We start from the raw sequence: 18,226 nt of genomic DNA, 5'->3' as shown, positions 1-18,226 counted from the left end.
AGACATATGACAGGCACTCTATATGGAGGGATCTGGGGTCAATGAGACCCCAGTTTCCTCCTTTGTCCTCAAAAGCATTCAAAACACTAAGATCAGTGTGATTGAATGGTTTTATTTTTTAAAAATGGTGCAATGTATTTCCAAATCAATCGGAAATGGTGTCAGGTCATCTCTTCCAGTTTAATATTTAACCGAGCCGAACAAGGCCAATATGGCTGATCGATTGGGACTCCAGGTGGGATGAGAGACCTTGTTAAAGCCAGGGGGGGGGGACGTCCCTACTCACTTCTTGTAATAGCAATTGAGCTGCTAGTTAGCCAACTACACAGAAAATGGCAACCGTCCCAACTTACACATAAGAGGGATATGGGGAGCTGAGACAGGGGTCTCCCCAGCTCTCTAAAGTGAGCTGTGTTCCATGGGCCCCCCACCCAAAGTCTTTCCCATCACAGTTCAGTGGACAGCTAAACTTATCTCTACTCCCTAACAGAGCTCCATGTAGAAAATTCTGAAAGGGTTCTAACCATTCCTCACTCTATCCAAAGCTCTGTCTGTGATGAATGCGGTGCCCAACCTCTGCCCTTCTCACCAACTTGTGACAAAGGACCAGCCAATCTCACACCGCACTTGCGTAACAATGCCACTCTCATCTGCGCCCTGCACATAGATTTTCCATCTCGCAGGACCACAGTCTATGTGCCAGCAGCCTGAGAGCGATTGTCGCTGGGTTAGGTTAATTATGCAATTAAACCTTTCAGCTCCAAACTTCCACCAGATAGTTTTGGGACTATCAGCCTTTCACAATGTTAGCAAGAACAAAAGTGAACAATAAACGTCTGTAACACACACTGTCACCACAGACAGGTATATTCAGAGGATTATTATATACAGTAGCACTCTTAAAGAGACAGGGATTCTTTAGTTTGCATTAAAAGCCTTAGAGGTAATTTTAACACTTTTCAAAATAGGGTTTATTAATGAAAAGGTCAAATGGCGCAATTAAACTACTTACAGAAAGGGATGTTAAAAAGAAATAAAGAGAACAATAATGCAACAGAGAAACAAAAGAAAGGAGTTAAGAGGGCAGAATACTTGCAAAGTCCTTGGTTTTAGCAGAGTTCAATTGTCCAAGCAAAAATGTTGCCTTTGCTCTCAAGTCCGTTAAGATGTTCCTTGGTTGATGTTAAAAGAGAGCTCCATCTTAACAAGTTGTGTCAGTCCTTTTCTATGATACCAAGGGGGTGTGGACAGAGACCAACTGACCAATATTCCTGTTTAAGGGATGGGTGCTAAGAGGCCACTACATTTACGACCAATTTCCAAATACAGTTTCACACTAATGTTAATAACCTCCAATACTTACAGGTGGTGTTCTAGCAACTGGCAGATTAATATTCAGAATTATGTTTCGAACCCAGGGATACCAAACATAGCGTACCTTGTCACCCAGGAGGGAAGAGACTGCTTTCTCTCCTTTTTTATGTGCTAACATAGTCATATATGACCTTGATTTGTTTGGTATGATATTCCCTATTCAAATATATACCTAATATTAATGTGCCCTGTTTCTGTTAAATTCTATGAATTGCATGTGGAATTGTTAAGTTGTGGAATAGACGTTTTCTGGCATTCTCTGCATTCCTAGAGCCTTAATGGCCTTACAGGTCATGTATGATGACCTGACTGAGTTATTTTTGTATACGGCAGAGGAAAGTTTTTTCATGGTTTGTGGAAACAGACATCCTGCAATGACTAATTAGCTGTTTACAGCTCTGGTCAGCTCTGTGTTTTAATTAAGATTAGAGATTCTTTTGAAGTTTGTTAAAAGTTACAACTACAAATTCCATAGTTTGCAAGGGGAGGGGGGGGGGAATATGAACACTGCTCATGAAACCAAAATGCTGTGACCTTAAGAAGATGGCATGTTGCGTACAGCTCTGTATCTCTGTTGCACACAATCATTACACTGTCCAGTATGGATGGAGTTATACACAGCATGTCTCAACACACTTCAATCCAAAGAGTTGAACGAAGTGTCATTTTGTGACACTTCAACAGGAACCAGACAAATTTCTATCCATCTATAGACAGAATGGTTGTACTGAAGTTGATCTATTGATTGACTTCAGTACAACCAATTTGTCGGGTTTTTTTCATATGATTGCTACCAGCAGTTATAGATGCCAGAAGTTATCATTGTATTCTGATGGTGGGGAAACCTCCCACTGTCAGAATACAATAGTGGGAGAGGTTCCCTCCTCAACACTGACTCTGTTGAGGGGGAATCCAGCAATTTTCTTTCCTTCAACCCATAGGTGTAGGAAGGAAAACTGCTTAATGTATGGCCAGCCTTACTTCAAATCAGAGTTACGGTCCTTACACATTGACTTTCTGATCAGGTCTGCCTGTCAGTTATTTAGGTGGACCAGGTGGACCTGATCAGAAATTCCATGTAAATCTATGGGTAGGTGGATATAAATGGAAATGCATCTGCTTACATCCATTTACCTCTGTGTCTGTCAAGGTCCAGAAAATATTAATTGAAAAGGAATTCATGATGGATTGGAGCCCCCCCCCCCCACAGATGTAAATGAACACCATGTCTGTTTTCATCTGGCTGCCTCTAGATCGAACACAGGTCTGGCAAGGTCCACTGTCAAAATGCAAAAAAAAGTGATATTTAGTGCCATTTTAGAATGAGTTGTGGCAATGCGTGCTAAAATGTGCATGTTACCACACAGTGAGGCAACATACCTGCTCTAATTATGTACAGTAGAGCACAACGCAGTGCACTGAAATGCATATACTGTGCATTGTGGTATGCTGCATGTTCCAAAAATGGTCATGTGTGCTGTTTCACTCCAAAGCCCCACTAAAAGGGTTTAATGCTCATCTATGTCTAGGACAGTTCCTGTAGCCTCTTCCCCTCTATGTTATGGCAGTCGGATTCCGTCTGGCATCATCAAGGCAGTTGCAGCGCCCACGGCCCTCCATTGGAGGGGAGTATGCAGAAGAATTGTCCACTGCTGGAGCTTGAGGGAACACTGTCTGCCAGGGAGGTGGAGAGTTACGTTAGTAAAACTGATTTTCCTGTCCTCTAGACATATAGTACATGACCATATAATTCCTGCAGTGCCGTGCAGCCCCACTACAAGGGAGGGTTTTTATTTGTACCAGCATTTGGCTCTAAAGCTACATAGAAAGAGTTGGAGCGGCACTATTTAGTAGACATGTGAGATTTGTTTCGAGATTCAGCCAAAATTTTCATTATTCAGAAATTGGGATGTATCCAAATTTCCAATTCACAATACTAACGAATTTCAATTAATCCAAAACATATTATAACAAAACAAATTTTCCAAAATCGAAAATGTATTCAAAGTTGAATTTGAAAAGGAACTCGAATTCAAAAATTTATTTGAATTTGAAATGGAAACATTGCAATAAATGTAGGTATTAAAGTGAAATAAAATGATTATTCCTACTTATAAAATAGAATAAACAGAATGGAATAAAATATAAAAGAAGAGGCTAGAATAACACAGAAAAGAATTAAAATTAAAAGAATAGAATAGAATAAAATAGAACAAATATAGCTGTCTTCCAAAATTCGAATTTCGAACTTGAATTTGAAATTAGAATTCGAATTTAACTTTGGAATCGATCTGAAAATAACAAATATACAAAAGGAATCCAAATATATTAAACAAATTATTCTAACATACCGAATATGATGAAACAAAATTATGAACGTAACAAACTAATACAGTAAACAAACTGGCTTTTTCCATCCTGCACATCTATAGTATAAATACTGATTTAATGTAATATAGTTTATATTAAATTAAAATGTAGTTTCCAGTTATAAATCAGAGTGCATTCAACTCATATAAATCCTGCTAACCCAATAACCTGGGCATTATCAGGACATTCACTATATGAAATCAATTTCAATGTAATATTCAGGAAAGGGCAGAAGAAAGAGGTTTAAAAGACAATTCTTGTACTGGATAATTACCTTGAAAATCATACTAAGGGAGAACTCCAGAAAAAAATCTATTGACATAACATATATCATTTTTACATAAGCCATTTTGTAATTTAAAGTGGAGCTCTACCCAAAAGGGGAAGTTCTGCTTTAAGGACTGTGCATCCCCGCTCCCCAATAAGGACTGGCACCTTTGGGGAGCGGGGGGGGGGGGGGGAACGGGTACCCGAATTTGACAGGTACCCGCTCCCACTTCCGGTCCGATCGCCTAGGTGATCGGAAACAGAAGGTGTCCTCCCTCCTGACTACAGGACCATTCTTCAGAAGAATAGAACCATGCTCTACAGGCTTGTAGGCAGGTTTCCTACATTAGCTAGCTAGTGGTGGTTGTCCCAGGGAAGGGGTTAAATTGTTCTCTACCCGTTTCCTGGGTTTTTGGGACCCAGCCTACCTGCCTGTGAGTCTTATATAATGGGAGAATGCTGAATGTCAGAGCGTCCACTGCCGTCAGCCTGTTTGTTGGACTTGGTCACGGGGAATGTTGTAACACTGTTCTTTGGAGGGAACTGCTGGGACCTGCAATTCGCCCAAAGGCACCCACCTATCTGAGACCACCAAGCTATGGACTTTCACCAGTTATGAATTCTCACCTTCAAGGTATGCCTGGGCAGTCATAGATCAGATGGTCTGTTAGGAAATAACATGCACTGGACTGTAATGTTGTTATGGCATTTTAACAGTTCAGTAAAGACTGTTAAACCATTTTCCTGAGCCTGATCCAAAGTTACTTAAAGGGGGGCATGAAGGTCAATGGTAGATAAATGAATTTGGGTCAGTTAAAGCACATACGGGGTGTGAAGCAAGTACGTTATCAAGTGTTAACTCGGCAGGAGGAGTGGAAGAGTAGGTGCCATGGGTAACTATGGACTGGAGTAGAGTGAGTAACAGCCTGTCATGAAGCGTGGTACCTGGCTGAGGTGAGGTGTCCTACAGTAGCAAGGGGGTTGGTGCTCTGACTCCCTTTCAAAGGCAACCAAGACCAAACTTGCATTATGATGACCCTCAACATAGCCATATGGTATGGGAGAGAGCGTGAGGAGTTCAGTGTGAGTACACATGAGGATCTGTGCTTGGTGTTGTGCAGGACCCCATTCTTTCATTGGAAAAGACACAGACAAGCCACAGCATGTAATCTCCATCTGTTTACAGCAAAGAGAGAAAGGGTAGCAGTTCCACCCCAGAGAGCAAGCCTGCCTACTGTCACATCCACTATGTAGGGAGATTTCTGGGAACTGCAGTCTGCCCTGAAGGCGCCAGTTCTGGAGATTTGCCACTATGGACTCTGCCATGTATAGACTCTCATCCTATGCAGGTATGCTGGGGCAGGCATAAACCTAGTTAGGGATTAGGGAAGTTAGGAAGAGACTGTGCACTTTGTTCTGTTGTGTTGAGAGCTTCCAGTAACGCTTTTGAAACTTTGCCCTTGCATGGACTGAGGATAATTAAGAGGTGTAATCCAAGTGACTGGCACTACACATAGCCTACTGTGTGGGTCAGTAAAGCACATTGGGGTATGAAGACAGCTTTGTAAGCGTAAGCACAGTGTGTAATACAAACATGTGGCTACCAAGGCTCCCTCCCCTAACTCCTCCCTCAGCTGCTGCTCAGCCAACCCTCGGGATCTCACTCAGTAGTGAGAACATCCCAAGGGCGGAGCTTGCTTTGAGGCTCACATTTTGATTGGATGGAAGTTGGGGAGGGGGTGAGACCAGCTCTCTAGTGCATGTGTGAGGCTCAGGCTGCAGGTAGAGTCTGTGTGAGGTGATTCCCGGCTGTGGAGCAGGCTGACCTTTCACCTTCTTACAGGAAGAGGTCTGTTGAGCAGTAAAGTGTGACCATGTGGAGATGCTGAGGGGCCTGGAGTTCAGTTACCACACCTCCTCTCTTAACTGAAAATCCTCAGCACCTCCACCTCCATCCAATGGGCCCACTTCATTCCTCCTCCACTGAAGTGCGCAGCATGTATTCTGTTGGAGATGCTGAGGTGCCCTGGATTGTCAATGAGAGGAATTGTGCCTTCAATTTGATTTCAGTGGAAGGAATAACACCTCAGCATTGGTGTCAGTGGGGATAATTATACCCTGTCATTGGTGTCAGTGGGAGCAATAGTGCCCCATCATTGGTGTCACTAGGAGGAATAGTGCCCCATCATTGGTGTCAGTGGGAGGAATAGTGCCCCATCATTGGTGACAGTGGGAGGAATAGTGCCCCATCATTGGTGTCAGTGGGAGGAATATGTTCCATCATCGAATCAGTGAGAGGGGTAATGCCCCATCATTGGTGTCAGTGGGAGGAATAGTGCCCCATCATTGGTGTCAGTGGGAGGAATAGTGCCCCATCATTGGTGTCAGTGGGAGGAATATGTTCCATCATCGGAATCAGTGAGAGGGGTAATGCCCCATCATTGGTGTCAGTGGGAGGAATAGTGCCCCACCATTGGTGTCAGTAGGAGAAATGGGCCCTGTTTTTAGTGTCAGTGAAAGAGATAGTGCCCCATTGTTGGTATCAGTGGAAGGAATAATGTCCCATTGAAAAAGCACATAACCAGTGTAGGGCTGCTCTGTTTAATAAAACTATGAAAATACAAAACAAACTAAATGAAAATAAAAAATTATGTAAACTATACCACAAGGCTTGTAGGGATTGTAACGGGGACAAACTGACTTGGGGGGGGGTGTAATGGGGGATAGACTGACTTAGGGGGATTGTACTGGAGCACAGACTGACTTGGGAAGGATGTACTGGGAGACAAACTGACCTGGGGGGGTTGTACTGAGCGATTGTACTAGGGGACAGTATGATCTAGGGGGATTGTACAGATTGTACTGGGAGACTAACTGACCTAGGGGGATTGTACTGGGAGACAGACTGACCTGGGGGAATCATACTGGGAGACAGACTGACCTGGGGGATCATACTGGGAGACAGACTGACCTGGGGGATCATACTGGGAGACAGACTGACCTGGGGGATTGTATTGGGGGACAGACTGACCTAGGGGGATTGTACTGAGAGACAGACTGACCTGGGGGATAATATTGGGAGACAGACTGACCAGGGGGATCGTACTGGGAGACAAACTGACCAGGGGGATCATACTGGGAGACAGACTGACCTGGGGGATCATACTGGGAGACAGACTGACCTGCGGGATCGTACTAGGAGGCAGACTGACCTGGGGGATCATACTGGGAGACAGACTGACCTGGGGGATCATACTGGGAGACAGACTGCCCTGGGGGATCATATTGGGAGACAGACTGACCTGGGGGATCGTACTGGGAGACAGACTGCCCTGGGGGATCGTACTGGGAGACAGACTGACCTGTGGGATCATACTTGGAGACAGACTGACCTGGGGGATCGTACTGGGAGACAGACTGACCTGGGGGATAATACTGGGAGACAGACTGTCCTGCGGGATCTTACTGGGAGACAGACTGACCTGGGGGATCATACTGGGAGACAGACTGACCTGGGGGATCATACTGGGAGACAGACTGACCTGGGGGATCGTACTGGGAGACAGACTGACCTGGGGGATCGTACTGGGAGACAGACTGACCTGGGGAATCATACTGGGAGAAAGACTGACCTGGGGGATCGTACTGGGGCACAGACTGACCTGGGGGATCATACTGGGGGACAGACTGACCTGAGGGATTGTACTGGGAGACAGACTGACCTGGGGGATCGTACTGGGAGACAGACTGACCTGGGGAATTATACTGGGAGAAAGACTGACCTGGGGGATTGTACTGGGGGACAGACTGACCTGGGGGATTGTACTGGGGGACAGACAATGTTTTTGGCAGAAGAGATTCCTCCATCCACCTAATTTGTGTGCCCACTAGCTGAGCAAGAGAAAACTAACTGTATATGGCTATCTTAACAAAGTCCTGCACTATATACAGTGCTTTCATTAAGGAATTCAGTCCCACCCCCCTTTATGTTGCAGCCTGATACTACAGTTATTTAAATTCATTTTTTTCTCATTAATCTACACACTCAGTACCCCATGAAGACAAAGTGAAACAGAATTTTAGTGTCTGTGAATTTATTAAAAAGAAAAAAATTAAATCTGACATGTACCTAAATATTCAGACCCTTTTACTAAGTATTTTATTGAAGCCCTGAGTCTTTTTGGGTATGACGCCACAAGCTTTGCACACCTGGATAGGGGGATTTTCTGCCATTCTTCTTTGCAAATCTTCCTAAGCTTGGTCAGGTTGGATGGGGACCGTTGGTGGACAGCTATTTTCAGGTCTCTCCAGAGATGTTCAATAGGGTTCAAGTCAGGGCTCTGGTTGGACCACTCTAAGACATTCACAGAGTTGTCCCTAAGCCACTCCTGTTGTCTTGGCTGTATGCTTAGGATGGTTGTCATTTTGGAAAGTTCACCTTTGGCCCAGTCTGAGGTCCTGAGCCCTGTGGAACAGGTTTTCATTGGGGATATCATTCAGCTTTCCCTCAACCCTGACCAGTCTTCCAGAATGATGCTGCCACCACCACAAAATTTTAAGTGTTGGTGCAAAGGGTCTGAATACTTATACCAATGTGATATTTCAGTTTTTACTTCATAATAAATTCACAGACATTTCTAAAATTCTGTTTTCACTTTGTCATTATGGGGTACTGAGTGTAGATTAAAGTGGAAGCGCCGCTTATTTGCCTCCTTCCCCCCTCCACTGCCATATTTGGCATTTTTTTTGGGGGGATGAGCGGATACCTGTTATTGACAGGAAGTTCAGCCCCCTACTCCCTCACACAGTCTCCTGGGAACTTTCACAGGTCCCAGAAGACTGCCAGACCAATCAGGAGGCGCAGCGCGACTCACTCATGCGCAGTGGACACCAGGCTGTGAAGCCGCAAGCTGTCACAGCCTGGTGCCCACAGTTGAGATGCCGACGCCATGGAGTAGAGAAGGGGAGAAGGGACGACGCATGTGAGAACATCTCTGGACTCTGTGAAAGGTAAGTGCGTGTTTATTAAAAGTCAGCAGCTACAGTTTTTGTAGCTGCTGACTTTTAATAAACTTAAAAATATCTGGAACTTCGCTTTAAGGGAAAAAAATTAATTTAAACACCTGTATTATCAGGCTACAACATAACAACATTGGAAGCAGTGAAGGGGGTTTGAATACTTTATGAATGCACTGTACATTACAGTATATTGTAGATTACATACACCTGCACTTTATACAGTATATTGTTGATTACACACTCCTGCACTACATAGTTACATAGTTAGTCTGGCTGAAAAAAGAAAAAGTCTGTCCAGTTCAACCATTAAAAAAAAAAAAAAAAGTTATAATCCTACAGAGGAAGGCATAAAATCAGCAAAGCGTGATCCAATTTGCTCCTGCAGGGGAAAAAATTCCTTCCTGATCCCCCAAGAGGGAATCGGAAATTCCCTGGATCAACTTTACCTATAAATGTTAGTAACCAGTTATAGTGTGTGTATCCAAGAAACAATCCAGGCCTTTTTTAAAGCAATCCACTGAGCTAGCCAGAACCAACTCTTGAGGGAGTCTACTCCACATTTGCACAGCTCTTACCGTGAAGAAACCTTTCCGTATTTGGAGATTACATTTCTTTGCCTCCAGACATAAAGAGTGCCCCCTTGTCCTCTGTGATGACCTCAGGGTGAATAACTCTACACCATGTTCACTGTATGAACCACTGATGTATTTTTATGCATGTTGATCATATCCTTCCTTAATCTCCTCTTCTCAAGAGAGTCTCTCTTGAGACTGCAGGTCTGGCCATTCCTTAAATACACCTCCTGCAATCAGCCTCAGGTGATGGCTGACTGCAGAAGTGAGCTTCTGGTTGCTGAGAGCACCCGCTGGCCAGCCCTGGTACTGCAGCCCACAAGGCAGGTGAGTCCCACCACCATTGGCAAGTCCATTCCTGACACTCCAGTTCCCCAGTGTTCTTTTTGTGAATTGGTGCCCAAAATTGAACTGCATATTTCAGATGAGGTATTACTAATGATTTGTACAGGGGTAGAATGATATCTCTCTCTGGAGTCTATACCTCTTTTAATATAAGAGAGGATTTTGCTTGCTTTAGAAACTGCAGCTTGGCATTGCATGCCATTATTAAGCTTGTGATCTACCAGAACTCCCAGATCCTTCTCCACCATTGACCCCCCCCCCCCACCCACCCAGTTGTACGCCCCATAGTATGTATGATGCATGCATATTCTTAGCCCCCAAGTGCATCACCTTACATTTATCAACATTAAACCTCATTTGCTACATAGTTGCCCAATTAAACAGAGTATTGAGGTCGGCTTGTAAAATGGAGACATCCTGTAAGGACGTTATTCCACTGCACAGCTTGGTGTCATCTGCAAAGATTGAAATGTGATTTTTAATCCCAGACCCTATATGGTTTATAAATATATTAAAAAGTAAGTGTCCCAACAATGAACCTTGGGGTACACCACTGACAACCCTAGACCATTCAGAGTATGAATCATTAACCACTACTCTCTGAATTCGGTCTTTTAGCCAGTTTTCTAACCATTTACATACAGATTTTTCCAAGCCTGTAGACTTCACCTTACACATTAGCCGTGTGTGGGGAACTGTGTCAAATGCTTTTGCAAAATCCAAGTATACCACGTCCACCACCACCCCTCTGTCCAAGGTTTTGCTCATCTCCTCATAAAAAGAAATCAAATTTGTTTGATAACTTATTATATATATTTTTTTCCAGGAAGAACTCATCTATGTGGTCTTCTATTAAACTCTGCAATATCTTCCACACTATAGAAGTAAAACTAACAGGTCTATAACTACTTGGTAAAGATTCTGTCCTCTTTTTAAATATAGGCAATATATACAGTATATTGTATATTACACACTCCTGCACTATAATATATATATATATATATATATATTGCACATTAGGCTTCTCACCAAGATGTGCATTGTCTCATCAGCTGGTAGTTGAGCAGTCCATGACTATTTTAGTGAGGTTCCTGTATAAGGAGGCTCAGATAGAATGTTAGCTCTCATATGTAAAGGAAAAGTTTTATTTTTAACTTTTTTTAATGCTTTTGCTGTAGTTTATACATGTCTATTAGACTCTTACTTGTGGCACAACAATCTAAGTATATTGTATGGTACAAGAATGCATTTGTTTTATTTAATAATGCCCATTTAAGCCTCTCCCACTGTTAACACAATTTGGCCACACCCACATCTCCATCCTGAACACAGAGTCATCTCCATCCTGTACACAGATTCATCTTTGTACACAGAATCAGAAGAGAGGTATATGGATGAATAGGATGGTATATAAGAGAGGTATATGGATGAATAGGTTGGTACATAAGAGGATGATATATAAGAGTGCTATATGGATAAATAGGATGGTATATAAGAGAACTATATAGATGAATAGGATGGTATATAAGAGAACTATATGGATGAATAGGATGGTATATAAGAGAGGTATGTAGCTCGAAGCGGAGCCAAGAAAAAGGTTGCCCACAGTGTAGTAATTAAAAGTACGTATTTATTAAATAAAATGTAGCCATCTACGTGGGTTTAGAAGCAGTATAAAATCGGTAGCAGTAGCATTAACACACACTGATCATCCAAAAAGCAAGATGGCCACCGGACCTTCACGGCGTACGGCTCTTCCTTGCCGTGTTTCGTGCCACGCACTTAATCATAAGGGGTGTGCCCGTACCGCCGGACATCGGTAATGCCCTTATATAGTGTAAATGGCGCAGACGCCATTTTGTTGGAGACCTAAGCGTGCGCACGCATGCACGGACGCCTTCTTTCAACAGATTTAGCAATAGCCACACTGTGCATCATGGAAAAACAACATCGCTGTAAATAACGGGGATGTTTTAAGATACTTAAAACATCACTGGTGCCTTTAATATTTTTGATATCAATTTATGATCCCCGTTATTTACAGCGATGTTGTTTTTCCATTATGCACAGTGTGGCTATTGCTAAATCTGTTGAAAGATGGCGCCCGCGCGCTTAGGTCTCTAACAAAATGGCGCACGCGAGATGCACATGCGCCAATTATGCTATATAAGGGCATTACCGATGTCTGGTTGTACAGGCACATCCCTTATGATTAAGTGCGTGGCACGAAACGTGTCAAGGAGGAGCCGTACGACGTGACGTCACGCCACCGGAGCCTCGTGAAGGTCCGGCGGCTATCTTGCTTTTTGGATAGTCAGTGTGTGTTAATGCTACTGCTACCGATTTTATACTGCTTCTAAACCCACGTGGATGGATACATTTTATTTAATAAATACATACTTTTAATTACTACACTATGGGCAACCTTTTCCTTGGCTCCGCTTCGAGCTACATAATTCACAGATCCCATTGTGGAAGACGGCTGCAGTGCAGTACAGGATCCAGAGGAGGGAGATTCCTGCCCAGGCTACATCATCCATTCCATCTTAAAGGGGACCCCTGGTTGATCATACCTTACACATATATGCGTATTTAAAATACGCATCTGGTGAGTGCGTATTTTTACTATATCCCTGGCACATCACCGAATATTTCTTTGGCACATGGAATATGATTCATGATCACTTGTATGCAGATCTTCACCCAATGTCACAGTTTTATGGACATTAATCAGTTTCACTCACTTTCACAAGGACTATTTATTATTCAATATTTTGAAACACTTTATCTCTAATAATTTGAAGCACTTTATATATTTTACAATTTCTCACTCAATTTGTCTATGTTTGCATTTTACCTCAGCATTCATATATATGTGATCACATTATTTTTGGTTATTCATTATCATTAATTTTATGAGCGCTGCACAGAAATATTTTTAACTGTCCAAATCTTGTATACTTCACCTCCACAACATCTCCAAGATACGCCCGTTCTTAACCTCTGAAACCACTAAGCAACTTATTCACTCCGTTGTTATCTCTCGCCTTGACTATTGTAACTCCCTCCTCATTGGCCTACCTCATCGCAAGCTATCCCCTCTTCAGTCTATCATGAATGCTGCTGCCAGACTCATCCACCTTACTAACCATTCCATATCTGCCATCCCTCTCTGCAAATCCCTCCACTGGCTTCGCATTGCCCAACGAATAAAATTCAAAACATTTACAATAACATATAAAGCCATTTATAACTCTTCAAATGAATGGGCTGTTGTGCCCGAGCAAACGCGGGCCACATGGCCCGCAATAGTGTAAATCGAGGGTTAGCCCAGTGAGGGAAAGTCTTTTCTGGGTACTTCTGTGCATTGCTCCATCTGGTACAATACCCTTTCTGCTTCAGTAATTAGGGGGCTCCCAGTGGGCAATAGGGAACAGTTTTCAGTTCAGTCACATTTTTACAAAGAAAAAACAGATCAGTTGACATCATTTTCTCATCAGTTTCTTATCAGATTCTCATCAGTTTTTACATCCTTTACCAATGCAAAAATGCACCATATGTCCGTTTACATCTGTTTTTCATTGGTTCTGTTTTTTTTACAGAAGAAAAATAGGGCTTTCTTCCGTTAAAAAAAAAAAAATGGATGTTAATGGATGTGGACATTAACAGATGTAAACAGATGATTATCCGCTTACATCCGCTAGTCCATAGAAATACATGGGTGTCCATTTTTTATCCGTAAACAGACAGATGAAAATCAGACATACAGAACGCCCGTGTGGAAGGACCCTTACACATGCACACAGGTGTCCAAATAACATGTTTGCAGCATGTTCCCTGTTGCGCACTGGGGGCCCCCTAATTACTGAAGCAGAAAGGGTATTGTACCAGATGGAGCAATGCACAGAAGTACCTGGAAAAGACTTTCCCTCACTGGGCTAATCCGCGATTTACACTATTGCGGGCCGTGTGGCCCGCGTTTTCTCGGGCACAACAACCCATTCATTTGAAGAGTTATAAATGGCTTTATATGTTATTGTTAATGTTTTGAATTTTATTCGTTGGGCAATGGGAAGCCAGTGGAGGGATTTGCAGAGAGGGGTGGCAGATATGGAATGTTAGTAAGGTGGATGAGTCTGGCAGCAGCATTCATGATAGACTGAAGAGGGGATAGCTTGCGATGAGGTATGCCAATGAGGAGGGAGTTACAATAGTCAAGGCGAGAGATAACAACGGAGTGAATAAGTTGCTTAGTGGTTTCAGAGGTTAAGAACGGGCGTATCTTGGAGATGTTGAGGAGGTGAGCCACAGCGCCACCTGCCTGGAGTTTGCATGTGCCTGCGTGGGTATTCCAGTTTCCTCCCACACTTAAGGACATGCTGGTAGGTTAATTGGATCCTGTCTAAATTGGCTCTAGTATGTGCCTGTGTGAATGTGAGTTAGGGACCTTAGATTGTACGCCCCTTGTGGGTTAGGGACTGTACACGTACAATGTAAATGTACAATATATATGTAAAGTGCTGTGTAAATTGATGGTGCTATATAAGTTCCTGTAATAAATAAATCAGATCAAATAAAATCAGATCCAATCAAACTGCAAGCAAAAACTGTCCAGAGAAAAAACACATCTGTACTGTACAAGGTACAAGCTGCAACTGACCAGCCCCTGCTCAGAGCCCCCTTACCCAGGAAGGGGAGGGGGGGCAGCTGATGACATCACACTGCAGGTGCTGAGCTAAAAAATAACTGATGATTTTTCTTAAAGGGGACATGTCCTGATTTCTTAGCTTTATGAATCAAGGCTGTAGGCTCAGCATAGATCTAATACATCAGGATAGGGATAATTTAAGCCTGTTTTTATTGAAGTGATGGTTATTTTGAATGAGATTTAACCCTTACAGTTGTAACATGTTCCCAAAGGTAATCCTTTAACAATCTATTGCACAGCATTATGCATACAATAACATGCATGCTGTGGCGTGGACAAGCCCTAAACATGGACCGGCATGACTTGATCTTTTCAGATGCTGCAATTTGCCTAATTTCACAGGTTGAAATATTGGCTGTATGTAATTCAGTTTGTTTTATATAGATATGATTATCATATGATCAGACCGTAGTGTATTTTGGCATCCACATGTGCTGTGAATACCTTGTCTAATCACTAACAGCTGAACTACAAGTTCAAATCACAGGTTGCCTATGCCAGAAATGTTAACAGGCTCTATCTGCATTAAACCGATTTGGAAGGAACAGTCTATAGTTATCAGCAGCCTGCACATTTAATCCTCCCACTCATGTACAAGGCTTTCCATTTGACGCAGTAGGTTAATCATTTACAATGTGGTGAACAGCTTAGCACTCACCAGGGTAGGAAAATGCTTTGTGCTGCCTTTGATCAATCAGTGGCTCCTAAATAAAAATAGATTTGTAATGTTTCCATTAAAACGTACCTAATACATATACATAGAGCACTAGCTATTATGTGATATTAGACAAGTTGGCCTTGACACCAAGCTGGTCAAATTGCAATAATGCCTGCCCTAAATAAATGCCAACAGCGATTACGGTGATCGGTATACTTTGTTATTTATGTAAATGGAAATTCCTCTCTAACTCAGGTACTCCGGTTTCCTCCCACACTCCAAAGACATGCTGGTAGGTGAATTGGCTCCTGTCAAAATTGGCCCTTGTATGTGTATGTATGAATGTGAGTTAGGGACCTTAAATTGTACTCCCCTTGAGGGTTAGGGACTGATGTTAATGTACAATATATATATGTAAAGTGCTGCATAAATTGACGGCAATATATAAGTACCTGGAATAAATAATAATAAATGATCTTTCCTGGGGACAGAAATCTGCAGGTCACCTGTAGCACCACCTATTGATGAATGCTGGAACTACTGCTTGGCATGAAATAACAATTCTCAATATCACCACTAAAAGCCAGTGTTAATTTTCACGTCAAATTTTGATTTAGTTTTAGTCATAGTCTTTTGACTAAAATGCCGTTTTAGTCGTATTTTAGTCATCTGAATTGTTTTAGTTGTATTTTAGTCAAATAAAATTTCCAGTACATTTTAGTCAACTAAAATCTAATGGGTTTAGTTAACTTGTAATGCATTGTTTAAGCATTTCTCTAGAATTTCCAAACTCATTGTATATTTCTGGAGTAAAAATCCAATACCATGTGACCATTTATGGTATTAAGGTGTGAACAAACCACACAGACACAGATTTACCTGTTATATAACGTCTTTATAACTTGAACCAAGTTATATTCATGAAAAGTCCCTCCCTCACATTTTCATTCTGTTTTAATTCCTTGAAAATTGGAGTTGATTTTCATCATAAATTTTGTCAATTGGCAAAAATTCAAACTGATTTTAATTTAGTTTTTGTCACTGAAAACATGCTGCTGATGAAAATTATGACTAAAATGTTTTTTTTTTTTATTGTTAGTCTTTTTATTTCTAAAGCATTTCAAACAACCGATGGATGTTGTGGGGGTGTGGGAGATAACGGTGCCTTAACCAATTCGCGTCTGGCCCATGTATATAAATGGCCGGACGGGAGCAGTGCAGGAGCGGGTTGCCGTTCATAAATGGTGCCCGCTATTGTAGCCTGTGCACGCTCCCTGGGAGCGCGCAGCACCGCGATCCAGTGCCCGCTGTGTCCTCCGGACACAGCAGAACACAGATCGCTGTACAGGACCTCTGTGCGAGGTCTCGATCACGTAATCACTGATTGATAAATCAGTGATCACATGAATAGTAGTAAGCAAGATGTCACTTCTGACATCATTGCTTACTACGTGTGAAATCTATGAATGATCACAGAGATCACATGGTACAAGGCTATTCACAACAGCCTTGTACCATGTGACAAGCTGTGACCAGTCACAGCTCTCACAATATTTCTCAATGGCTGCAAGAATGCAGCCAGAGAGAAAGAAATGATTGCTTTTACAGCCTATATGGGTGTAAAAGCAATCAGTGTAAAAAAAAAAAAGAAATCTTCATCACCCCCCACAAGTAATACAGTGTCACTATGGTGACACTGTACTGCAAGGGTGACAGTATGTTAAAAAAAACATAAATAATAATATAAAAAAATATATAAATGTAAAAAACGTAAAATTATAATTTTTAGTTATAAACTAATTTGGGTTATTTTTTTACTAAAAAGATAAGAATAAATTTTGGCAAAAATTTATGAAGAAATATTATTTATTTGCATAATTTTATAAAAACACTTGGACTTGTTCATTTATATAGCAAAAAATATAACAATTTTATAAGAAAAACACTTTTTTCAAACTTTTTGGACTTTTTCATTTGCATAGCAAAAAAAAATAAAAATCCCAGTGGTGAATAAATACCACCAAAATAAAGCTTTATCTGTCTCAAAAAAATGCTAAAAAATTCATATGGGTAAAGTATTGCATGACCGCGCAATTGTCATTCAAAGTGTGATAGCGTTGAAAGCTGAAAATTGGCCTGGACTTGAAGGGGGTGAAAGTGTCCGGACTTGAAGTGGTTACTTCATGTTACTTCATGTAATAACAGCAAACTGGATATTCATATTTTCTTGATATAAACTTTAGTGCTGATTTACATTTATGTATTGCAGGAACACACATGTTAACGCATGCCGTACTGCAATGTTGCAATTTGCAGTAATACACTGCAATACATTGCATTTGTTGGTGCACTGCAGGTCTGTTTATTACAAAAATCAACCCAATGCACTAGAGCAGGTTTCCTCCAGAGGTTTCTAGGGGTTCCTTGAGCAATGAGTAATTTCTGCATCTCAAATAAGATCCCGCTGACACCATTGATCTTTTTAGCGATCTGTAAGGGGGTAATTCTCCCCAGCGATCACAAGTGTAAGGAGCATTCTTCACACCGTCCTCACACTAATGTATCATGAGTTGTAGATATAGTCATTTTTAGCAGGGGTGCCCTGAGACCAGAAAGTTATTTCATGAGTTCATCTCTGTTGAAAAGGTTGAGAAAGGCTGCTCTAAGGCAATGCATCTGCAGTGTAACGCACCATAGTGCATTGCTGCATGTGTCTGCAAAAATGTGTTTATGTGTCTGATTTTTAGGACATTTTGGTGTGTCAGAAGCAAATGAATTTCAATAGGCTGCCTTAACGCAACACGCGATAACACGTGACATAACAGACAGTTAAAGAGCATAAAATCATCACACAATGTACATGTGCCCGTAAAGTAGATGTAAACCCTAACCAAATGATGTGTAGTTTGCTGA

Source organism: Staurois parvus, unplaced genomic scaffold, assembly GCF_062004578.1.
Source record: "Staurois parvus isolate SC_StPar_1 unplaced genomic scaffold, SC_StPar_1.0 ptg000332l, whole genome shotgun sequence".
Classification (NCBI taxonomy): Eukaryota; Metazoa; Chordata; class Amphibia; order Anura; family Ranidae; genus Staurois; species Staurois parvus.
Note: the sequence above shows the minus strand (reverse complement) of the source record.